Raw genomic sequence first — 27,475 nt, forward strand, 5'->3', positions numbered from 1 at the left:
TTGGGAGATCAAAAAACCTATATATGTCAGCTCCTCTTGCATAAACAAACATTTTTCCAAATTTATTACCAATTTCTCCTCATGAAGTCTTCTCAAAACCATGTCAATTTGCTCTAGGTGTTCTTCCTTTGTCTTGCTGAAAATTAATATGTCATCTAAATATACTATGACAAACTTGCCATTGAAGTCCTTGAGTATTTCATTCATAAGTCTCATAAAGGTACTAGGAGCATTAGAGAGTCCAAATGACATTACCTTCCATTCATATAATCCATCATTGGTTTTGAATGCTGTCTTCCACTTGTCTCCAACTCTTATCCTTATTTGATGGTACCCACTTTTTAAGTCAATCTTGGAGAAATACTTTGCAGCTCCCAAACAATCAAGAAAATCTTCAATTCTTGGCATTGGAAACCTATATCTGATTGTAATCTTATTAATGGCTCTAGAATCAATGCATAACCTCCAGGTTCCTTCCTTCTTAGTCGCCAAAATAACAGGTATAACACATGGGCTTAAGCTTTTCGTAATCAAGCTAGAATCGAGTAACTCCTTTACTTGTCTGGTAATCTCTTCATTTTGTTGTGGTGTCATCTTGTATGCAGCCTTATTGGGTAAAGTAGCTCCAAGAATGAAATCAATACAATGACTAATGTCTTATATAGGTGGTAAAGATTTTGGCATACCTTCTAAAATCAAACCTTCATATTTATCCAAAAGTTCTTTCACTTCATTAGGAATTGCCTTCTTCGTTTCAACCTCCTATCTGTCTTTTCCAATGAGTTCTTATGGTTGTGGGTTAGGCATCAAAAGAAAACAAGGCTTAGGTTCATCCTTCATGTCTCGTAAGAATTCCTTTTTATTAACCATCATAATTTTGACTTCCTTCTCCTTATTTTCTTCCACTTCCTCATGATCAGCAAATGGAATCAATCTAATCACCTTTCCATCCTTCTTGATGGTGTATATATTGAGTTTTCTATCATGTTGTGCTTGTAAATCATACCGCCAGGGCCTACCAAATAATAGGTTGCATGCATCCATATCAACTATATCACACAAAATTCTGTCCTTATACTTTCCAATCTAAAAATCAACCCATGCTTGCTCATTTACAAGAGTTTGTTGACCCTTCGTTAGCCATGAAACCTTATAAGGAAAAGGATGAGGTATTCTCCTAAGTTTTAACTTCTCAACCATCTTAAGAGAAACTAAATTCTCAGTAGATCCTGAATCAATAATGACTTTACATACCTTACCTCCAGATTTGCAAGCAGTACTAAAGATAGTTTTCCTTTGTGGTGTTTCCATGGTAGTAGACACTTTCAAAAGTGTTCTTCTCATCATTAAATTTTCTCCTCTTTCAGGTACACTATTTGAGTCAGCCATCTCCTTCTCTTGGTATTCATCATCTTGTACCAAATGGGTTCTTCTTTCACTTTGTGAACTTGAACTTGCTCTATCTGGACACCTAGATGCATAATGTCCCTCCTTAAACAAACAATTCAACTTGCCCTTCTACCACCAAATCCACCTCTTGAATTTCCTCTTCTACCTCTAAAGTTACCTTTGAAATTTCCTTCATTTTGACTGGTTTCTTGCTTTATCTCCTTATGATCTTCATGGTTTTGTCCTCTTCCTTGGAAATTTCCTCTTCCCCTTTGATTTCTTCCTCTTCCTCTGCTATTTTGTTCTTGCCTTCTTTTCAATTTGGTTTCCACCTTCAATGCTAGTTGATAGCATTTCTGTACTGTATCTAGACATAATAAATTAAGTTCTTCTTGAATGTTCAACCGCAATCCATTGAGATATCTAGCAAATTTTATACTTTCACATTCACTCTGCTTTGACCTCAGGCTTAATTTTTGAAAATCTTCAGTATAGGCAGTGACATCTAGCTCCTTTTGTCTTAAACTTTGTCTCCTTCAATGAAGTTAGATTTCATAATCCTCAGGTAAGTATGTTTCTCTCACCTTGGAACACATCCTTTCCCATGAAGTTATCATGTTCTTACCTTCTTTGACCCTTTCTCCTTGAATGAAATTCCACCAACTGAGGGCTGGTCCCTTCAACTTTGACTTGGCAATTTTTACCTTATCCTTCTCTACTATATTTTCACATTCAAAATGGTTGTTCAATGCTTCTATCCAATCCACAACAACATCAACATCCATCTTTCCTGAGAAGATGGGTAGGTCACCTTTGGCATCCTTCTTACCAAATCTCTCAAGGGCTTCTATAAAGTATCTCTGGTCTGTAGGTAAGTTAACCACCTCCTGCTCTAGGGTATCCTCTTCTTCCCCTTCTTCCTCTCGCTCTGAGGAAACCTTTGCTTTCTTTTCCATCTGGCCCTTCATCTTCTCAAATTCATCTAATAACCACTTATTGATTTTCTCTTGTTCTTGCATCTTCTTTGTCAGTTCAGCATTAGTGACCATGTTTGATGTTTCAGCTTCTGACTTTGATCCAGACATAAAATCTAATTTCCTCAAGAGATTTCCCCAAGCTTTGATAACAAAAATGATGCAGAGGTAAAACAAAACGGAAGCAAACACGATAGCAATAGGAACTAGCACTAGCAAGAGATAGATTATAAAATTCTTCTATTTAATTTATCAAATGAATATTACATACATTAGCTCCTCCTACAGATTTCTTCTCTTTGTAACTTTGTTTCCATAAACTTTTCTCTCAAGATTTACCTAAACCTAAACCTAAAACTCAATTTATACTTGCTAAGATGGTCTACGAAAAATTCTAGATTATTACAAAATAGAAAATTCTAGATCAGTATAGAATGGGGAAGAATGATCCCACAATGATCTGTACAAATCCCAAGAAAATTATCTTATCCTAATGAAAAAATCAAGATAAATTTCTCAAGTCGGCTCATGCATAAAACTTGACCTAAATACATAAAACTAGACCTAAATACTTTATATAAAACTTTGACCTAAATACTTTATGTGGGTGCTCCTGCACCAATAGGAAAATAGCAAAATGTGGAGGGAGGTCAACAACTGATATGTCTTGTATGATAGTACAATAAAGACATGCATGTAATGCCATCTTTAGATCTTTAAACACTCCAACTATTGTGACATAACTACCATCCACTTGAAGAGCCCCTTTAGGCATTGGCTCATATTAGATACCAAGGGCATCAACCACACACTTTGGCATAATTGAGATGCTATCTCCAGAGTCTATCTTGTAATTGTGAACTAACTTATCTCCTATAACCAAAGAGAGATAAAAAGGAGAAGGTTTACTCTTCTTACTTATTCCTTCTACCCTTGTTAGTTACACAAAGCTCATTGCTCCTTCCATGTTGGCTAGTCTATCCTACACTTTGATAGTATTTAATTCTTGTTGTAGTAATTCCAACTGTGATGGCATTGCAAGAACATCCACATAGGAACACTAATATTAGTCCTCTTTATTTGATATATAATGTTGAGAGGAGTGTATACTGACCTGGCTAGAACCTTTATGACCAAGGGTCTGATGTATGAATGGGGGCAACATGTGGCTCTTTAGTCTTCTTGTTGCTATGATTTTACAATGGAGCAACAACATTTAGTTGTACATTTGCACTTATGGCCTGTGGAGAAGTCTTCAATGTTGCACCCTAACTTGATGAAGAGGATGAAATTTCCTCTATAGATCTCCTTTTTCTTCTAGTATTGTGAGCTATTCCATCATTACTACCATGATTTACATGGCAGTAATCTTTAGGTTGGTAATTCATGAAAGTGCAATCCCCTTGCTATTGGGATTGAAAACCAATAGAGGACTGATTAGCACCATATTGATGCCCTATTTCTTATTCTTGTGTAGTGAAGGCTTGAGAAGGTTCCACTCTATGAAAGATACATTTCTCATATGATAAATTACAAATTAAACAATATTCTTCTTCTTGAGCCAAGCTATTTTTAGCCACTATTGTCCTTACTAGATTTGTACTTGCATTTGTATGGGCAACATTACCCATAAGTCTATTTTGGTTAGATGAGCCTTCACCATAGTTAGGATGTCTATTGAACAAAGGATTCTAATAGTTGGTCTAAAAGGACCTGCTACCTTGAGCTTGTTCTCTCTTTAAAGTCACCAATTCATTATTCAATTTTTGCATCACTACGTTTTGATCATGAAATCTTTTATTTGTATCATAGTTATGATCCTTAATCTTATCCATATTTTGCATCATAGTCTGCATCATGGTCTTAATTTCATCTATCCCATTTGAAGATGTGGAAGTTGAAGGGGCAATAACAAGAGGTTGACATGTAGTTGTAGTTGGGATGGGAGCCATTGCAGGTTGGTGTATAGGTATGTTAGAAAACAATAACATTGGAGGCCTTGGAGCTAGCTTTCCTCCTTGAATTAGAGTATTCTCTTCCTTTATAGAAATCTCATAAGAAGCTATAAAAGTGTTCCCTCTGATAATTTGTAGTGTGGTAGAAATATCACTATTAAAATCTGTAAGGTAATGCAAGCAATAATTATCAAGAATAGGCTTCACTGCAACAGAGATTCTATCCCAAGTTTTTTGGACTCTATAATTGAAATCTGTTATGAACTCATGAGGTTTCCTTTTGATTATGGTTAGCTATTCTAAGAGTGATAAGTGGTTACTTTTATCTTCAAAATGTTTGCATAATCTTTCTCCTAGCTCATCCCAATTATTGATATAATTATGTGGTAATCCCCTATACCACTGAAAGGCTTTTCCTTTTAGAGAAAGCTAATAGTCTAACAACAATATCATCTTATGTAATACAATATATGTTATATATATTTGAAACCTCTTGAATATGTTCTATTGAGGAAATAAAGGTTTCACTAGTAAAAGCTGGTTGACTTTTAAGAGAAAAAACTAGGATATCATGTCTTTGGGCTAAAAGAAGAGGACTCCCACCATTAAAGGTGGCAAAAACCTGATTTCTAGTGAGCGACATGTGGAATAATGATCTATTTAGATGGAAAGATGGTACTCTAGGTTGTGATCTATCAACAGGGGAGTAGAAAGAGATCTAGGTGTAAGTGTTACTTGTGAACTCCTAACTAGTGATAGAGAGAGTATACTGATCCTTCTTCTAAGATTAAAAAATGAAAGTTTAGCATATTGAAAAATACATCTAGAGGATGCCCTTATGTGAGCCTTGGACATGAATTATAAAAATTTTGGTCTGTAAACCAAGATGTAGAGATTGGAGTCGCCAAGTGCTTGAATGAGAGCCTCTTGAAGGCTTGAAATAATAAGAGCAACACTATTCCCTTGGCATAAGTTGAAGTCCTTTCTTGACACCAACAAACTACTAGACTTCTTAGTAAGCTTGAATGTAGTCCCACCGAGCATGCCAAAAATTGTTCTACACCCTTGCTTAAGGTATGACCCTCAAGTGACCTTGTGTAACATGGAAACAATCTCAAAAGTGTGGGACTTTTCATTAGAGATTGAGTCTCTAGAGAAGGTCGGCTTCCTTACTATTAGGGTGCACCTAACTACTTCTTGAGAGGAAAAAGGAGAAGGAAATGCATGAAAATCAAACTACCTATCCTAACCTAGAGGGGGTGATACACCAAATAGTAATTTTGATCTACTTCTTTTCAATAACTACACTAAAATCCAAAAAACTTCACAAGATATACCACTATTTGCATTCCTTCAGTATTAACACCATAGATAAGCCAAAAATACCATAACCATGCAAGGAATACAATAGATTCACTCAACAAATTAGTTAATTGATATGCACATGATCATATGCTATCGTAATTGCTAAAAGACATCCAACATAATGAGGCATAATAGATTACATAGAATTAAATGGTTGAGAATGAGTATGACAACAATGATTTCTATTGAATAGGAGGCAAGAATATTTATAGAGAATATCTATAGAAGACTAGAAAAAGATATATATTTTTAACAACAACAAAACCTACCTTTATAGGGTGTAGGCATAACCTAGATACAACCTTGAGTTTAACTTCAATGATAATGAGGCTGAATTTTAGATGAAAGCAATAACTAAGAATTAGAAGAAAATATGATCATGAAGTGCAACTGCCCACAAAAAATGATAGAATAAACAAGGAAAAGAGTGCACTTAGCTGCAAGAGATCAAATCAAAGTAGAATTATGTTATGCCCAAAAATCTAAGGAAAAACACAACTATTTTTTTGATTTAGTATGAAGATAAGCTCAGGGTAATCATATATGGACATTAACAAGTTGCGGATAGGATGGTTAAGTATTCAATATACAATAACACCATGTCTTTGAGGTAAACAAAAGGTTCTTTGAATCTAAAACATCATAATTCTTACACCTTGACAATCGAGTGCTGAATTTTTTTCTTGACTCTAGGATATTGTTCAACTAACATCGATACCTAATCTTAGTCCAAATTTCACCCTAAAATTTAAGTTTCACAACCAAAGTACTCATATCTATAGTTAGAATTGTATTTCTAAATCACGTTAAGACAAGATGGGTATGGTACCTAGGTATATCCAATATTGATGTATCTATGAGAGGTGTGAGGTAATGGGGTCAGCAATATTGATGATAGGATGAATGGTCATTTCATAATAACAACTTATTAAGTTTGCATCTAACAATGTCCAAACCATATAGAGCACACTCATTAGTTTACTTATTATTAAATTATAAGAAGGCATGTTCATCAATAATAAATTAGCCATAAGTTACTATTAGGTTCTTGCCTTATATATATGTAGACAATATACCTAAATATTATCATGGTACATCTCCAATGTCACTTGTAAAGTGAATAACAACCTTAATAGATTTCCTTCATTTTGACTTTGGGCTCATATATGATAGCAACTTTTTCAATATTAAATATACTCCTAACTACTATATATTTCATATTATGCAATATGTATACCACCCATAATACAATGCAATTTATTTTAAATACCAATAACATGTACTCATTCCTAAACTTTCTTCTTGATGTATTTATACAACGCCTCACAAAATTTATATATACATTATAAACTATTGTTAGTATTAGCTATAATTAATACTTATGTATTACTAATAGTACTCCAATAACCATCATTAATCTTTTGGTCTTACGCATGGTGAGTTATACATTATAACCCTCTTGACAAAATATTACTTCTTTACCAAATATTGGTTTGTCTACCTACACTAATTATTTTAAATCAAATGTCATAACTAAATGCATAAAACTATACCATTTATTAACTAAATTACTTACATCTTCTACACTACCCTTAAACCCCTAAACTACTAACTAATCTACTAAGACCCTAACTTACCATTAAAACAATTTCTAATCTTGTCATTACTAATCCCTAAGTTCATCTACATGGACCATTTCCCAGCTTATGCGCTCAACACCTCCCTCCCAAATTTTATCCATTCTTTGTTCTCCTTAAACCATGTACCCTTCTCCCCTTTACTCCATGCACCCTCTAAACTAACCATATCCCATACATCCTTAATTTTCTAACTACTCACATGTTTACCCAAATTCCTGACCTGGTTAGACCCCACATGGAGATATGTGCTACACATGGAAAGGAGGGTCAGACTTGGGACGTGTCCTATTTTCCAAAAGACCCCCACTCTCCACATTTTTAGCTTCTTACTAGCCACGTGGCCCACCACACTACTAAGCCACCCAATCCCCTCTTTATGTCATGCGTGTGCAAGTTGGGTGCTTGGGAGGTGCTAATAGAGGAGGTGATGTGATGCTTGGACCAAGCATTAATGTCAAGGAAGACATATGGGGGATAAGGAGTAGGGTGGAGGGGACCACCGACTTCCTTCCTAAGGATTCACCTAATCAAGTGTCACATCTCAAATTGTTTCCTTTCCCATTATATATATATATATATATATATAAATTCCTTTCATACTTGCCTCCTTCCCATTATGGGATCGATTTCCTAGGGAAGGGAAATGAGAATATAAAGGGTTTCTTTTATTTATTTTATGTTTTATTTTAATTTTATTTATTCTATTTTGTGGGTTGTGTTAGGATGTGAATTTCCAAGTATCTTTTTATTTGAATTATATTCTTGAGTGGTAGCTATGCCGTAGTCTCCTAGACATTTATTTAGGATAGTTTAAGTTCTATTTCATTAGTTGGCCATATTATATTATTAATTTTATATATAGTAGATCCCACAAAATATTCTTTCTAAATACTTTATTGGTTTGTAATAGAATATAAATTTTAGTTCTACTCTCCATACAAATTCCAGAGAGAAAAAGGTGCATCTACAACAAGGTTTTCAAAATGAAACTTATGCAATTTTTTTTCAAGCTAGTTTTCTTTTAATCCTACCATGGAATTTGAGTGAACATGTTTGATAATGTGATGGTATTATCTAACCTAGGAATTTATTAGGACTTGAAATCCAAATGAACTAATATACATGCATGTATAATAAACTATCAAAATATAATAATTTTCTTCCATTATATTGAATACATAACATATAATTTTTACAATGCAATCATCAATATTAAATCAACTATATCAAAAGAAATCTTTCACACAACAACTATGAAATTTTACTAAAAAATCATTTATAGATCATCATAAGAAGGAGGGTCTCATTTCATAATTTCTCCCTATTATATCAAATCACATAATGTGAAAACTTACAATGAATATTTCCTTACAAGTAAACTATATACAATTTCTCAATCTTTCCTTACACAATTTCAATAATATACAATGATAAACAAATCCCTTTTTACATCACAATGAAATAACAATGGAGACTTAATATCACAACACATTTTGAGATGACATGAAACATTGGTCTCTCTCTCTACACACTTGTTTTTCCAACATTACCAAGGGAAACCCTAATCTCTTCATCGAAACATCTTCTCCAAAACCTACAAAACAATTCAAAACTTGGAACCATGGGGGCTCACCTCACATCCTAGGCTTCTATGAAGCCACCCACTTGTAGGGGAAACAAAGTGCAAATGGGATATACACACATCATTTGTCAATGCATGAAACACATCACATAACACAAAATAATCCCTCCCATGTCTTGAACCTTGGTTCACCATTGGAACCTTTAATATAGGGTGAAGGTGTGCTTTCAAAAAGGAGACTTTCCATATCATACCATATCTACAATAAAAAAAAATTCATGCCCTTTCAAGGTTTTTCACAAATCAACAAAATCCCATGCACTTTTGGGGCTTCCACAAACATCCCCCAAACATACTACCAATGGCTACAGCTTCCTTGAAGCCCATACTCCATTAACTTCCTCTCTACACCATCTTTCCCTTATCACCCCCAAAGCAAGATATGAATGAATATGGCATACAATGGAGCCCATACTCCAAGGTTCTCAACTATATTTCAAGCCCAACTAAGCCCTTCAGCCTAGACTTCTCTTCCCTTCCCAAAGAGTGAGTGAAGTCCTCACACCCATAACAACACTTGAAATTCAAATAAAAACAAAAGAATCAAGAAAGAAATCTAAGAAAGTTACATGAACACAATATATATTCACACCATCACAACACAACATCAAAATCTACAATACCAAGATTCACTATACAATGCATGATCCCATAGCAATTACTCCATGCTTACAGATTCATTATGCAATGCTAAAAGAAAGAACATGGTCATGGTTTGAACACCAACCTTGGTCCAAGCTAAAGGAAATGGTAGTTATTGTAGAGCTCCCTTAGTCTTCCTCCAAAACCCTAATTGTCTCTAAACTTAAAGAGTGGGTGAACACCCCACTAGTTTGTCCAAGACTCCCTAATAAGGCCTTCCCACTAGCTATTTTAGGAAAGACACCAAGCCACTTCTTCTTACAAACTTGTCACCCTCTAAGTTTGCTATATTTGACTTAATGGAAACATGGGAGAGAACACATGTGACAACTCCATTTTCGAATTGGTGGAAGAATGCATGGGTAAAGGCCCCCCCCAAGCTGTCTAGTCACTATCATGGTCAAAATTAGGTCCCTAACATGTTATACTATCATATGGGTAGCTCATTTTCACATAAAAGACACTTTGGGACCACCTAATGACCCCTCAAAACCATAGTCAAGTCTAAAGTCTATTTTCTTTTGATTGTGACCCATCCTACCCCTTGTCAAGTGAGTTTACTTACTCATTAACAAGGTAATTAGTTATAGGGTAAAATGCCACCATGACCAAAACCCTAAATGACATGTCATTATACATAAGATCCACAAGTGTGAAGTGACACATAAAAGCACATTCCATGTCATCATGGCATGTCCCTAATGCATCTTTATGATTAAAATTTTTACACACAAGCAAGCTCAGATTTACAAAATAAAACACATCACAATGAGGCTTTTGAATATTCCAAAGATTTTCTTTGGTTAAACTATGCTCACATAGTTTTGGAACTTGTTTTCCCCAAAAAATTTCCTTGGTTCCACTTTTTGCACATTAAAATCAAGCATCATTAGTCCAAGGAGGTCATATAAAATACATATATCATAATTCATATTAACATAATTCAATTAAATTTTCTTTCTGAGTTATTTCAAACAAATCATTCAAAATGTTAAAATATCAAAATTTGCATATCATAAATCATCATAATCAAATTAACATTTATCTACATATCACATTAAATCATAATCATCATAATCAAATTAATATTTATCTGCATATCACATTAAATCATAATCATCATAATCAAATTAACATTTTGCATCACATCATAATCTAATTCTATCCTGTCATAAAGTTGCATCCATATGTGTTCAATCATTCCATTCCAATTATCAAGTTCTTAGTACATATCATAGATGCAAAACACTACTGTAATGTCAAAATCAATAGATAGGACAAGCCACTATCCATCTAAGTCTTGAGTAATGTCAAAATATCCAAATCTCGAATACCAAAATGCAAGTAACATACCTCCATTTAAACATTGAATTTCACATTACAAGCATTTCTTCAATTCAACTTCTATCAAAGCAATTGAAAAAGGTTAGAACATGAACAAAATCATTAATTATATTATTTATGTCTTAATGTGTACACATAAGTGTGGATTATCAAAATGCAGATATTAAAATAACTTAACCCTATAATCTTGAAAGTATATCAAAACATCAAATTAGAAGTATCACAATGCAATATGTTTGATGAATTAGGTGAGGCCTCAAAAATTGATCATGATATTCATTTAAGAAGCATGGAGTGCAGTGGCATTGAGGACATCAAAAAATGGTTGCAAATGACAAATCATTTCTCCTTAATATTTCCAACTACTATATGGATTACATTCACGTCATGCCAAATTAGCCACATCAGGTAGTCAAATGAATTTGACCATTCTATCTACCATGTGACCTCATACCCTTGAAACATTTCACCACCTCATCCAACATGTTGACCATCTTATTGACCTACACCCACATCTATTCGCAGGTTTGCATCTTCACAACTTATCCTCTTTATTAACTGCTTGGCTCTACAAAACAACCACCTTCTTGCATTATGCCTTATTGCTGCCTCACAGCTCTTTACTATGTTAGCCCTATGATCATTGCAACCCTAAAAAAATCATGAAATTGGCCTTCTCACACCCTTGTTGTGGTTTGGAATTAACAACACTTTAATTGTGCGATGATGCGAAGGCATCCATTTTTCCTTTGTTGTGACTTAAAAATTGATCGCATCTTAGATGCTTGTGATGGTGTAAAGACCACAGCCTCAACTATTTGATGGTCCTCAAAAATTCACAATCATTTATCTTAACCACAGACCATACCTTGCAAGGCAACAAAAATAATCCTAAATTGTTGATCACTTCATTATGACTACCTTTTTCTCCTCTCTACTAACCGCTATGACTCTATGATTAGCCCTCAAACTAACTACCATCACACCATCATGAGTTAAGTTTATACCCTCAATGTTAACCCTGTGATGGTGCACTCAATAGCTTGCATGGTTTTGTTGCCTTAACCTTGGTTTGCTTTGAACCTCTTGTGATGGTGCTAACAATGTATTTCACATACTTTGTACATGAAATAATAACCCATCTCCTAACCCTGCAAAACCCCAATGAAAGTGTTCACTACTTCGCCACCTTGACTATGGGTTGGCATTGACCACTTGCGATGATGGAAAAGCATATAAATGGATTATTGTGGTTAACTTCGTGTTGTTGTAGCTTGAGTCCACTTAAACTTGAAGCTACCTAGGATCATGTGCTCCATAGTTAGTCACTCCTTCACAACCTAAATATGAATGCCAACATTAATAGCTACAAAACTATGCAATCCATGAATTTGACTATTTCACACCTTCACAACCTATCTAATAGTTAAGTCATCAACTAGAGTGATAGGGAAATGAAGAAAAAATTGCATCGTCACAACTTAAAATCTCTCATTCAATGCAAAGGATTACAAGGCTTAGGGATATAAAGGAAGAGTTAAAATTTTATGTATCCCTAATATGCCTACATGGTAATAAATGAATGATCTAATAAACATAGATATGGCTATCATCTTGGATGTTCCTGAGACTTACAATATTTTGAATTTTAGGAAGGGCGAATAAAATGGTTAATAGATATCCAAGTACAACTAAATCTCTAAAAAGAGGAGAAATAGAGAAAACCACATGGGAAAACCCCTACTACAAAAAGAGATGGAAATAATATTGAAACAAAATAGTGAAGGATTGAAGAAGCCTCCAAACAAAGGAATTTCCTAGAAGATAGGAACAAAAGATGATAATGAAGAACACAACTAAAGAATGAAGCTGTAAACACTACCAAATAGTTGATATGAAGAACCTCTAATGTATAGAACATGACTAGGTAGAGAATACCAAGTCTGAAGAGCTGATCAATCAAAGATGGAAGGTATCTTCATGGCCTCCAAAACTAGGAATGAAAGAATGTCTATATAGTAGATGATCCACCTCACCAAATGCATAGATATCCAACCATTGTAATCACCTAATACATAGCATCAAATACTGAATACATAGCCAACTCTGTCAAACCAAGAAAGAAATAGAACCAACATAACCCCCCTATAATGTTGAGAGGTAAGACATGAACACTGAAACATAATACAATATCACCTATAGAAAGAAGAACTAGGAACACTGAGAGTGAAAAATAAGTACAAACACCTATAATGGCACATGTCATCGAGACATCATGAAGCTAACATCATAGAAAGAACACCAACTTAACAAAGGAAGATGACAAACATGGCCAACATGAAACCCCCCAAGGCACTTTAAAATGTAGTGCAAGTACAACAAAACAAAAAGATGTGCAAGATCCCTAAATGCAATAAAGTGATGTCAACAAAGATCAAAAGAGACATAAGGCTGGTACAAGAGATATTACAACCCATGAAAAATCATTTGAAGCAAAAAAATTGATCTCTAGGCCTGGAACAAGCAAGATATCTACCAGAATGCAAAATCACAAAAAACTAAATGGGATGTGCTTGGAGAAGAATTTGGAAAACAAAATGTCTCAAGATATGTCTCCTAGAGTGAAAAATATAACTTTTGAATTTGATAGACAAAACAACTATCTAAAGAGCACCAAAACTAAAAAAAACTTGCACCAATAGAACAGGCACAAAACCAAATTTCTGACAATATCTCCTATGTGAAAAATGGACTCTAGATGAGTAAGTTATGGCCAAAAAATCATAGGTAGGTCAAAAAGAATTGGAAGGGAAAAAATCCTTGACTTGGGATCTATGTCAAAATGCCTTAGGAAGCATGCCGATAAATACCAAAATTTACCTCAAGATTCATGTTAGACCTAATTAATTTTTGTACCAAAGTACCATGATTTATGTGCTAAAAAATCTCAATTTGCATACTAAAAATCTCTAGGTGCATACCAAAAATCTTGATTTGCATGCCAAAAGACCCAATTTGCATATAAAAATATTAATTTGCATACCAAAAATCTCAATTTGTGTGCCCAAGAATCTTGATTTTCATACAAAAATCACAAAATTTCCACCTCGGGAAATGTTCCAAATCTAGGAGCAATATTTTTTTCTCAAATTCCAACTGTGTCCAAATCTGACAAAATTTTATATGAAAATAAGGGTTTTTGGGTGCTATAAGCTTACTAGTGAGGTATGTTTGGCTCAAAGTGCACCAAAAATAGTACCCCAGATATAATACAAAAAAAATCTGAAAAATGAAACCCTCTAAAAAAAAGCATAGATCTAAAAGCCAAGACAAACTTCTCATAAACAGAATAGGGGCATGAAGATCTGGAGCTCTGATACCATGTTGAAGTTGATGAAATCTCAACCCTACAGCTCCCAAGAATCACCTGCATGCAAATACCTGCCACAGAAAGAGAGAAGCAAAAGCTATGGAGGCTGTAATTCCCAGATCCATAGGTAAGACATTCTTGATGAGCAAAAAAATAAATTTCTATTATCAAAAGTGAATGAATGAATTACAAAGAGAGATCTTCCTTATAAAGGAGATCAAAAACCTAACATAAATCTACCCTAGGTTGCATGATAATAATTAATAAAAGAATTAATTATTATATGCCCAAATTTTAGCCTAAGTAAACTAGAGATAATAAGTGACTTAATAATAAATCAATATGATTTAATAAATAAGAAAATACTTTATTACTCTAACAATCATTATGTTGAAAATGACCCAGGTGTGAAACATTTAGAATACTGCATTCTCTAGAATAATGCTTTGTTGCTAAGAATGCTTTTTATAGTGACCTTCATTCTAGATGTGAACAAAAAATAAATGCATTATCCATAGAACCCTTTTGGGGAGAAGAGTCCTTAGAAGATGAATATACATTTTATGTTAATACAAGAAGAATAAGACACCTAGATCATCGAGTTCTCTCATATGGAGAAGAACCAATAAGAAGAATTATGATAATTGAAGAAAGAAAGGTTCTCACCATTGTTGCATTGAATAAGCCAAGAACAATTACAAATTAAGGAATAAAATGATTAATCCAGACCCTAAAAGAAATGACAAACCTTCTCTACACAAAGGGATTGAAATAGATAAGCCTCCTCAAAACATCTCACAAGAAGGATCAAATATGGATGAACATGCATCAGGTAAGAAGCAAGCAATATATTCTTTTATTTCAAATGCTTTATCTCAATTTAAAGTTTCTGTCCCATTTTTAGAAATTATGAAAATTACTGAATATGGCAAAGAAATTTTGAAAATTATATTAAAGACTAATAAAGGCCATGAGAAGAATCATATTGAGGGGATCACACTTGTCATTTATCTATGGAATAATGTTAATGAAACTCTCCCCCAGGTTTACCCCTTTTATTTGACTCTCCTTATAAATAATAAGTTAGTTAGGAATTGTATGGTAGATTCAAGAGCAACTATGAATATTATGCCTGCTGAAGTTATGTTTGAATTAGAATTGAAAGTAGACATAACTTATGGGAAGTGTTACATGATGGATAATAGGTTTGTCCTTGTCATCAGGGTTGATAAAAATGTTGACTTTAGGTTCCCCTCTTGTCTAGACATATCATATAAGACGTATATAACTGTGGTTGATGTCCCAACCTCCTATGGTATGTTACTCTCAAGACAATGGTCAAACTTGGTTGGAGGGTATATACAATTGCATTTATCTTATGCATTGATCCTTATAAATGGTAAAAATACAAGAATTGATAAAGAACCCAGGTTTGTGTATATCATAAAAATTTTTCACTCTGATATAAAAATTAGTTTTTGCCAAACGGATATAGACAATTTTCAAATAAATGTTAGCAAACCTATCCAAAGAGAAGGGAATTCTAATATTCTTATGCAAGAACAAAGGGAAGGAATATGGAACCTATATTTTGATGGACCATGTAGCAAAGAGAGAAATGGGGCTTGAATAGTTTTGACATCCCCTTCAAGTAAAACTTTCAGGTATGCATCCATGCTTAATTTTTAATGTACCAATAATGTTTCTGAATATGAAGCTTTAATTTTAGGAATGACATTGCAAAATATCATAAAATAAGGTTTTTGATAGTATTTGGTGATCCTAAACTAATTGTATAACAATTAAAAAACAATTTTTTGTCTAAATGCTCTAGACTAAAAATATATAAGAATTTTGTATAGAATTTGATTGAATAATTTTATGCTTTTTCAATCACTTGGATAGTAGGAATGATAATTCTCTTGCTGATATGATGGTTAATATAGCCGTGAAACAAATTGACACACCATGACAAGATATAGTTCAAGTGGAAATTAAGAACAAGACATCTGTACCAAAAAATATTTATAATTGGAAAGTTTATGAAGATGATAGGGACTCATTTAAATTTCTAACATGTTAGGAGACTTATCAAGATACTAAGATTAATTGGAATGTGTTGATTGAAAGTTAGGATTGAAAAGATAACATTTTGGGTGAGGAGATAGCTCATTTTAAGTCCAAAAAAATACCTAAAGGTTTGATCACATTAGAAAGAGTCATCAATCAACATGAAATTCTCAAGACACATACCCCTACCATAATAGAAGAGAAAGTTAAGAAGACCAACTTGTGGAATGAATGTTCACCAAGAGAAGTATTTATTGGTAAAAAGTTAGCTAAAAAATTCGGTCAAATTTAATTTCTTTACTAAGGAAATACATACATGTTTTTACGTGGTCATATGATGATCTTAAAGCATATAAAGATGATATCTTTCAACATGAAATCCTTCTAAATCTAGAAGCAAAACCATTTAGGAAAAAGAAACATCCAATAAATTTGATGTTAGCACCTAAAATGAAAGAAGAATTAATTAAAATGAGGGATGTTGGAATAATAAAACCAATACAATTTTCTATACAAGTCTCTAACTTGGTTCTAGTCAAAAAGAAGAACGATGATATAAGGTTATGTCTTGATTTTAGGAAATTAAATATATCTTCATTAAAAGATAATTATGCATTTCCAAATATGGAAGCTCTATTAAAAAAAGTTACAAGAAATGAATTGGTATCTATGATGGATGGTTTTTATGGTTATAATCAAGTAAAAAATAAAGAGACTAAGAACTAAAGAGACTAGGAAATACAAAATAACATTTACTACTCCATGGGAGACATATGTGTAAGCTAGGATTCCCTTTGGGATAACTAATGTAGGAGAAACCTTCAAGAGGGCCATGGACATTGCATTTTATAGTTTGATTGATCATATTTTGGCTATTTATTAGGATGATTTGACAACTTATTCAAAGGAAGTAGGAGACCATTGTTAACACTTGGAAAAAATCGTTAAAAGAGATCTTGAATAAAAAATATCTCATAATCCAAAGAAGTGTCAATTTGGAGTAACAAAAGAAAAACTATTGGGTCACATAGTTTCTAAGGAAGGAGTTAGAATAGACCTTGATAGAGTAAAGGCTATTGACAATATGAAAATTCCAAAGATAGTCAAGGAAATTATGTCATTTTTTGGTCTGATTAACTTTGTCAGAAGAAAACAATACACTGAATGGATACATAAGTGATACAAATGAAGAGAAGTGACAAGTCATTTATGAAAATGAGAAACCAAGGAAAGATGTGGAAGATCTGACTAACAAACTAAAGATAGAACAAGAAGTTAATAAAATCTTACCAAGTTTGACCTAAGCATGAAAAATATTGATGAATAGCTAAAATGACAACAAAGATCAAGATATACAACTGGACTTGGTTATACTGATAACAAAAAATTTGTAATTGGTGAATCATCTAAACCTGGTGAAGAAAAGACATACCAACATGGAAACAATTAGCAAAAGAAACCTACATGCTATTATTGTGGTAAATTAGGACATACAAATAATGTTTGTAGAAGAAGATTGTCAAATGTCTCACTGAAAGCATCTTTTAATGGTCTCTAATATATATGCTACAAGTTTGGACATAGAGAAAAATATTGCAAAATGAGATTCCCAAGTACATATATGGAAATAAGATTTATGATTAATTGTTATAGCTACAATTTATTTGGTCCAAAGGTTGAACATTGTAGGAGTGGAACTCTACTAACAAGGAAGTCAGGAAACATACAATGTAATAACTATGGAAAGAGAGGATACATGACAAGGGAATGTTGGTATAGGAGCACAAGTGTAAATACACAAAGATCATGTTATGTGTGCCACAAGTATGGTCATATCACACAAACCTATAGATACTGAAAAAAATAGATAATAGTCAAGTGAACACTAATAAATTGAGAAGTAACATAAAAAAGCATGGATCAAGAAGGAAGAGAAGGATGAAACCAATAACAAAGTGCCCAATTTAGCCAAGAAGGTATGTCATAAAATTGAGGTAGAAGGAGTAAAAATTAGGGTCAAATAATAATGTAAAACCATATTACTTCCCCAACAAGGTAATGGAGAATAAATAATAAGAAGTACAACACTATCGATAAGAAAAAGTAAAACCCTATCGGATTGAAGCTTATCTGCAAAGTTATTGTTGTAAATATACTAATTTCTTAGTTTACTATTTGCTTATTTTTTGAGGTTATAATTAAATGCAATGGTAATTCATTTGACACCTTTCTTTCAACGGAAATTAATAAGTGTAAAAAGTAAAAATCTGAAACAATCTACTTTGTGCATTACTAAGAAAAGGCGATTTGAGCTATCTTGTGCCCTAGAAATTATAGTAAATATACTTTTCTTAACCTAAAATATTTGAAGTAACTATAAGAGAATGGAAGCTATTAGAAAGAATCTTCTTGTTGTTAGCATCAATGAAACTCGATAACTTGAAGTCAGAGTATATCCCATGGATTCAAGTGTATGAGATGATACTGGAGCTCTTTCATCATTGCCACCATGGATAATATTGACTAAAGATATTACTTCTTTCATTCACAATAAGATTGTAGCATTAGGCAATCCAGGGATTGAAGAAATATACATAAAGGAGATATGTGTGGATGGAAGAGTGAAAGATGAATACAAGCACATTAAACTTCAAGGCCTCACTCACATGGTGCATATGCCTAAACTTTTTGCTAATGAATGGATTATATTTATATTGAGTAGAGTACACTTTGGAGAATTATGGATAGATTTGGATGGACTGGTAAGGATTGCATGGGATATTGTTACTAGAGTTACAGGTCTATTAGTGCAAGGAAAGGAATGCACATTAAGGGTTAGAAACATGACTAAAATGAGAAAAATAATTGAGATCACATTAGATAAAAGAGTAATCATGATAGACAAAGTGAAGCATGTAGGAACAAGGTTTGCTACAATGATTATTGGATACAAATTTTAATAGTCTAGTCATCCCAATAGTGTGTCAAGTATTGCAATCTAGACTACACATGAAATCATGACATGGGGTAAATAATATAATATTGTAGATATCATTGTAAATCAATTAAATGTAAATATGGAAAGATTAAAAAAGAATCGAGAATAAGACATAAAATTTGGTACATTAGTTGTATGTATATTCTTCTATGTTAAGAAATTTTTGCTTGGTATATTAAATATATAATGGAATGAAAATAGATTTATTATGTATTAGATTAACACATGAGTTGAGAAACTAGATGATGAATTTAGTAAATTTATGTGGATCTACTTCAAAGAATTCTAATTCAAACTGCAAGAGTGTTACCATAAACTAGGAGAAGTTGTCAAATGATATAAGGATAATCTATGCTTTATTGATGATACTGATTATTGCAGGATAAAACCAGTGGACCCAAGAACTTCTTGGGTTCCCTATCTTGATTATGAAGTATCTAAAGATGAAGTGGTTAGTTATGTTGATCATATATTGAGCCTACCAAAGAATACGTTATTAAAATAAATTGAACTTATGAAGAAGTTTTTGCATGAGGCCCCAATTATCAAAAAGGAGAAAAAGGAAAAGAGGATGTCTATAGTTGCACATGACACATTGAGAAACTTATTAGTATAAGAGGTCACACAAGCTATATCTACACTTCAGTTGGTCACACTGACAAAGAAGGGAAAAGGAAAAGAAGTGCAATCTACAAGTGAAGTCATGATGTAGGAGCATCTTGGGTTGCATGGCTATCCTACATACTTCTTTTCTTAGTTGTTGTCGAGCTCCTTACTGCTATTGAGCTCTTAGTCTTTGCCGAGCTCATTGTTGTTGTTGAGTTCTGTGCATGTTCTGAGTCCATAGTTTATGTCAAGTCTATAGTTGATGTTGAGTTCATGTTGATGTCAAGTTCATGTTGGTGTCGAGTTCTCTATGTTTGTCAATTTCATTTGGTGTCAAGTGCCTGTTAGTCCCAAGCTTGTGTAGGTGTCAAGTACCATTTTTGTTTTGGTCCTTCTTTGTTTGAGAAATTTGTGTTTGGTTCTATTGTGGGCTAATGTTGCATATTGAATTCTATGATTTTTATTTGTTGCGAGCCAACTTGTGGCTTGGTTTGCATTTAATGTAGGGGTTTATTTAGTTGGTGATTTGTAACAGGCAAAATTGTGGTCGTACACATATTTAAAAGGGTCTTGGGTAAAGTCTTAGATAAGGATTCATAGATGAGGAAGAGTAGAAGTAGAGTGAGAATGCAAAGATCATCCTTGAAGATCAAGTTTAAACTATAATGTTGGTCATAACCCAGAAGGCCTTACAGCTGGGCATGTATTTGAATGATTTGATGAATCAATAAAGTATTTTTATCTTCTATCTCCTTTGGTTGTTCTTTGTGTCATATTTCTGATTTGTTTACTCTTGCACATGACTTTGGTAGCTGGGTGTGCCTTTGGCCCTAGTTATCCATTGTATTCCCTATGTTAGGTGGTATCAAAGCTCAAGGTTCATTCTTGTGGAGATTGGATCACGTAGAACCCTAAGTTGATTTGGTTGTGGGTAGCAATTTTGAGGATTTTGCCTACAACTTCTAGAGGGTTACAATCTTGCAAGAACCTAATTGTAAAGATGGTTCAAGGTAGAGGAAATGTTAACAAGCCATATTGGATACATTGAGACAAATTACAGCCAGAATGGATGTTGTAGAGATAGCCTAGAGGAGAGGAGCACATCTTGATGATGTGAGTAATGATGAAGTAGTAGCACCAAACCCTAATCTAGAACCTAAAGAAAATCAAGACGAGGCAAGATTGTTGAGAGTATTATCTAGGAAAAATTTAAAGCCTATTGTAGAAGTTGTTCCTTATGATGGGAAATTGTATACCAATATTGTGTTGGATTGGATCTCTAATATGGAGAAGTTCTTTGAGTATGAAAACACTCCTGATAATAGGAAGGTGAGAATTGTATTTACTAGGTTGAAAGGTCATGTGTCACTATGGTGAGAGCATTTGCGAATTGATGGACAAAGGAGAGGAAAGGAGAAGATCAAGACTTGGGTGAAAATGGTGAAAAAGGAAAAGAACAAGCTCCTTCCTATTGATTACTAAGTTAGCTTGTTGAGAAAGATGCAAAATTTGAGACAGAGACATGACCGTGAAGGAAGTATACCAAGGAATTCTATACATTGGACATTAGATGTGGACATGTGGATGATGATGTTGAGAAAATTGCAAGGTACATAAATGGATTGAGATCTGGGATCCAAGATGAGATAAGTTTTGTGAAATTGGAAGGTGTGGAGGAAGCATATCAATATGCCTTAAAAGTTGAGGAGATCTTTACAAAGAATCATGAACAAAGAAAAAGAGGTAGAGGTGGTAGATTCTAGAGAGGAAGAGGTAGATCTTATGGAGAAGGTGACATATCTAATAATTTTGTGCAAGATAAGGAAAACTCTGAATGGAAGAATGATGAAAAAGGAAAGATCGAGTGGAAAGGTGGTGATTCTTACCAAGGAGGTACTAGTGCTTATTGAGGAATAGGTAATTTTTATGCTAAGGTGGTTTTTGTGGTAATTTTTTTAGATGTGGTTAAGAAGGGCATAAATTCTTTGAGCATAGATCCTCTAAAAGTGGGCAAGGTACCAGAAATGTTGTGGTTCAAGGAGACACTAAGGGCTCACCAATTGGAATTGAGGCTAGAGAAAATCTAATGGTGAAAAGAACCCTATGTAATAAGGGAAGTGATGAGGAACCTATCCTAAGGAGAGCATTTTTAAGACCAGATGTAAGATGTTTGGAAAAGTTGCAAGGTGATTAGTGATAGTGGAAGTTTTAAAAATTTGACATCAAAACAATTGGTTACAAAGTTGCAATTCTAGAGGTTGAAGCATCCTAAATCCTACAATGTTTCATGGATCAAAGATGAGCATAAGATATTGGTATGTGAGCATGTGTTGTGAAGTTTAAGATTGGACATTATTTTGATGAAGCTTTGTGTGATATTATGCCTATGGATTGTTGTCAAATTTTGTTGGATAGAGCTTGGAAATATGATAGGTATGCTATACATGATGGAAGATTGAGTCAATATAATCTTTGGGTGAATGGGAGAAAACAAATATTGTTGTCTTTGATTGAAAGTCTAGATGAGGTTAATTGTACTACTATGAAAATTTACATGGTTAATGGGAAGCAATTTGAAAAAGTAGTGAAGAAGAATCAAGTCTAATTTTCTATATTCCTAGGATGCCAAGTTGTACTAGTAACAACCAAGTGATAGAAAATACCACTAACTGAGTAACAACTAGTGATGGTCAAGTAGCAAAAACTAGTGATAGTTGAGTACCAATAGAAATTGAAAACTTGATGAATAAGTATAAGGACATTATTTTAGAGGATATGCATGATGGTTTACTACCTCTAAGAAGTATAAGTCATTGTATGGATCTGATTTCTAGAGCTAGTTTTCCAAATAAAGCACCATATAGATTGAGATCTATAGAGAATGAAGAACTTAATAGACAAGTGCATGAGTTATTGTAGAAAGGTTTGATTGAAAAAAGTTTGATTCCATGTGTTGTATCTATTGTATTAGCACCTAAGAAGAATGGAGAATGTGTACTAATTCCATAGCTATTAACAAGATCATAGTGAAATATAGGTTTCCTATGCTGAGGATGGATGACATAATGGATTGTTTGAGTGGAGCAAAGTATTTTACCAAGATTGATTTGAGAAGTGGTTATCATCATATTAGAATTAGAGAGGTGATGAATCGAAGATTTCTTTCAAGACAAAAAATGGTTTGTATGAATGGTTGGTAATGCCTTTTGGTTTGACTAATGCACCTAGTACTTTCATGAGGTTAATGAATGAAGTTCTCAAGATATTTTCAAGTAATTTTTTGATTATTTATTTCAATGATATTTTGATATTCATTAAGACTAAGGAATACAATTTTGAGCATGTTAGATAAGTATTGCAATGATTGAAAGAGGAGAAGTTGATGATTAACTTGAAAAAGTGTTCTTTTATACAAGAGGAGATTGTGTATTTGGGATTTCTGATTTTAGCTAATGGTTTGAGAATGGATCTTGATAAGTTTAAAGCAATTTTGGAATGGCGTACACTTGAGAATGTGGGTGAGGTAAGATCGTTTCATGGTTTGGCTAGTTTTTACAGAAAGTTTATAAAGAATTTTAGTTCTATTTGTAATGTTATGACTGAGACAATGAGAGGAGATAAGAAGGTTTTCAAGTGGACACATAGAGCTGATAACAATTTTAAGAATTTGAAACAAAAGGTTGTTGAGTTACCTGTATTAACTTTGTTTGATTTCAATAAGGTATTTCAAGTTGAATGTGATATAAGTGGTAGTGCAATAGGAGCTATATTAAGTCATGAAGGAAAACCTATTGCTTTCTTTAGTGAGAAATTGAATGATGCTAGAAGGATTTATTTTGTGTATGATTAAGAGTTTTATGCAATTGTTCAAGCCTTGAAGAAGTGAAGACATTATTTGATTCCTAAGGAGTATGTGTTGTATATTGATCATAAAGATTTATAGTACTTGGAAAGTCAACATAAATTGAATTAGAGATATATGAAGCAGGTTGAGTACTTTCAAAGTTTCACATTTGTGATTAAGCATAAGAGTGGAGTCACTAACTGAGTTGCAGTTGTATTGAGCATAAAATGTTCTTTGTTGATAGAGATGAAGGTTGCAGTTCTTTGTTTTGATGAAATGAAAGAGTTGTATGATACTGATCTTGATTTTTTTGAGGCATGGCAAGAGTGCATAGAACCAAATCTATCAAATCACATGAGTAAATATGATGAGTATTTCATTCAAGAGGGTATGTTGTTCAAAGGAATTAAATTATGTATATCTATAAGTGATATGTGAGTTAATCTAATTAAGGAAAAGCATAGTGGTGGATTGGTTGAACATTTTAGAATTGATAAGACATTAAGTTTTCTCAAGGATAAGTATTATTGGCCATAAATGTATAAGGATGTTTAGAAATTTGTAAAAATTTGTGGAGTTTGTCAAGTTTCAAAAGGAGTAAGTTAGAATAATGGTTTGTGTACACCTATTTTTTTTCCTAGGAAGGCTTGAAGTGACACCAATATGGATTTTTTTCTTGGATTACCTAAGACAACAAAGGGGTATGATTCTATATTTGTTGTTTTGGATATATTTTCTAAGATGGCTCATTTATACCATGTAAGAAGACATTAGATGCTAAGCATGTTGCTGAGATTTTCTTCAAAGAGATTGTTAGATTGCATGAATTACCAAGAAGTATTATTCTTGAAAGAGACAATAAGTTTTTGGATTAATTTTGGAAGATTTTGTGGAAGAAGATGGATACTGAGTTGAAATTTAGTTCTACATTCCACCTACAGAAAGAGGTTGTGAATAGAAGCTTGGGTAATTTGCTGAGATGTTTAGCTGGAGATAAACCACATAATTAGGAGTTGGTGTTGACACAAGCTGATTTTGCATATAATAATTTTGTGAATAAGAGTAAAAGAAAAACACATTTTGAGATTGTTATTGGAATGTAGCCTAGAGGAATATCTAGATTGAGGGATTTTGCTAGTGAAAAAAAGAGAAGTGGTGTAGTGGTAGAATTTACTGATTTTGTGGATTCTTTGCATATGGAAGTGAAGTTGAGGTTGGAACAATGTAATCATAAATATAAGGAGAATGCTAATAAGTCTAGAAGACATCATGTTTTTGAAGTTGGCAATGAGGTGATGGTTCATTTGAAGGAAGGAAGATTTCCTAGTGGCATATATAGTAAGCTAAAGATGAAGAAATTTGGACCTTGTAAGATCTTGAGGAAGTTTGATAGTGTTAATGCTTATTAAGTTGAGTTAATTGATGACATGGATATATCTCATATATTTAATATTGTTGATTTGTATAAGTATCATGAGTCAGATGATGATGTTGAAGTATTAGATGATTATCTTAAAAAGTAGATTGAACAGGTATTGAATCAAAAATATGGTAAAAGCACAAGAGGAAAGGATTTCTCTAAACTTGTGAACAAACCCATTGAACTTGCTACAAAGATTTCTCAATCCAAGTTGGATTTAGCTCAGGTTGTGACATTGGCATGATTTAGGAGAATCATTTCTTTCAACCTTGGTTATCTAATGCAGGAGCATCTTGAGTTGCATGGCTATCTTTCATGCTTCTTTTCTTAGTTGTTGCCGAGCTACTTGTTTCTATCGAGCTCTTAGTCTTTGTCAAGTTCACTATTGTTGTCAAGTTCTCTATATGTTCTGAGTCTATATTTGATGTCGAGTTCATAGTTGATGCCGAGTTCATGTTGGTGTCAAGCTCTTTATGGTTTCCATGTTTGTGTTGGTGCTGAGTGCTTGTTGGTGTTAAGCTCATGTAGTTTTTGAGCATTGTCAAGTGCAAGTTTTGTTCCAGTCCTTCTTTGGCCAAGCTATTTGTGTTTGGTTCTAGTTTGGGCCAACCTTGCATATTTAATTTTGTAATTTGTATTTGTTGAGAGCTGACTTGTGGCTTTGTTTTTATTTAATGTAAGGGTTTATATAGTTGGTAATTTGTAACATGCCAAATAGTGGTCGTACAAGTATTTAAAGGGGTCTTGGATAGAGTCTTATATAAGGATGCATAGATGAGGAAGAGTAGAAGTAGAGTGAGAATGCAAAAATCATCCTTGAAGATCAAGTTTGAATTGTAATGTTGGTCATAACCCAGAAGGCCTTACTACTCGACATGTATTTGAATGATTTGATGAATCAATAAAGTGTTTTTCTCTTCTATCTCCTTTGGTTGTTGTTCTTTGTGTTGTATTTCAATTATGTTTACTCTTGCAAGTGACTTTGGTAGATGGGTGTGCCTTTGGCCCCAGTTATCCATCATATTGCCTACATCAAGTCATCACAATGTCAAAGAAGGAGGAAGAAGGTATCTAAGAAGAATTTTAGGAATGTACTTAGGAGGAAGTTACAAAGGAAAGAGTCATGAAAATTGATAAGGGAAAGGTATTCAAAAGAAGAAAAATGCAACATATTGCAATAGAAAAGAGAATAATGAGTAGGAATTAGGTTTAGACTCCACCACCTAAGAAAAAATCACAATATGAACTTGAGGAGGAAGTGAATTCACAGGGAAGAAAATCAAGACCAAGAATGTATACTAGTCCTATTGATTCCAAGGAACTTGCCAAATTTATTACAAAAATAGTATTAGTTGGAAAGATGGACACCGAATCATTTACAAAGATGATAGAAGAAGACAAGAGAATAATTGAGGATTCAATCATAATTTTTTATAGGAAATATGTAAATATTCTAAGGATATAAAGGACATGGTACCACATGAGTTATATACTACTTTATTATCTAGATGGAATTCAACAAGTATTAGGGTAAATGAACTGAGGAAATGAGTATTACAAGAATTATGAAGTGATCTATTAGTCAATGATGTAGAATTCTAGATGGATAAATATAAAAAATCTTTTAAACTAAGGTATTAACAACCATGGTATTAGTAGACAAAGAACCCATTTTACTATAGAATATCAAGGAGATTTGGTTAGAAGAATTGCAAAGAGATAAAAATGAAGCATTTGAGCAAGGACAAACTTCTAATGTTAATGACTTATTCTTAGTAAGTGGATTACTTGGAGCCAAAAAAACAAGAACTTATAAGAAACCTACATAAGAGAAAGTTACTAGTGAAGATATCACATACATGAAAGATGAATCAATAGAGGAAGAAAAAAAATGTAGAGAGTAGAAGCTCAAATATAGTCTACAACTGTTGACCATAAGGAAGACGATACATCTGATAAGGCAATAGTTTGTCAATCTACAATATAATTGATAAGTAGTGCTAATCAACCCAATCTAACTACTTAGTCTTCAATATCAACAAAGGAAGTAGTAAAGGATATGAGAACACAAGAGGAGAACATATTGATCGCAACATCAACACTAGAAGTATCAATGGTTATAGAAGGAACCAATGTGAAGAAAAAGATATTGGAGAAACACAAAGTCAACCTAAAGATATAGACACTCAGGAAATTCAAGAAAAGGATTAGCACAC

Source organism: Cupressus sempervirens, chromosome 5, assembly GCF_028749045.1.
Source record: "Cupressus sempervirens isolate cs-2001-9-10 chromosome 5, ASM2874904v1, whole genome shotgun sequence".
Taxonomy (NCBI): Eukaryota; Viridiplantae; Streptophyta; class Pinopsida; order Cupressales; family Cupressaceae; genus Cupressus; species Cupressus sempervirens.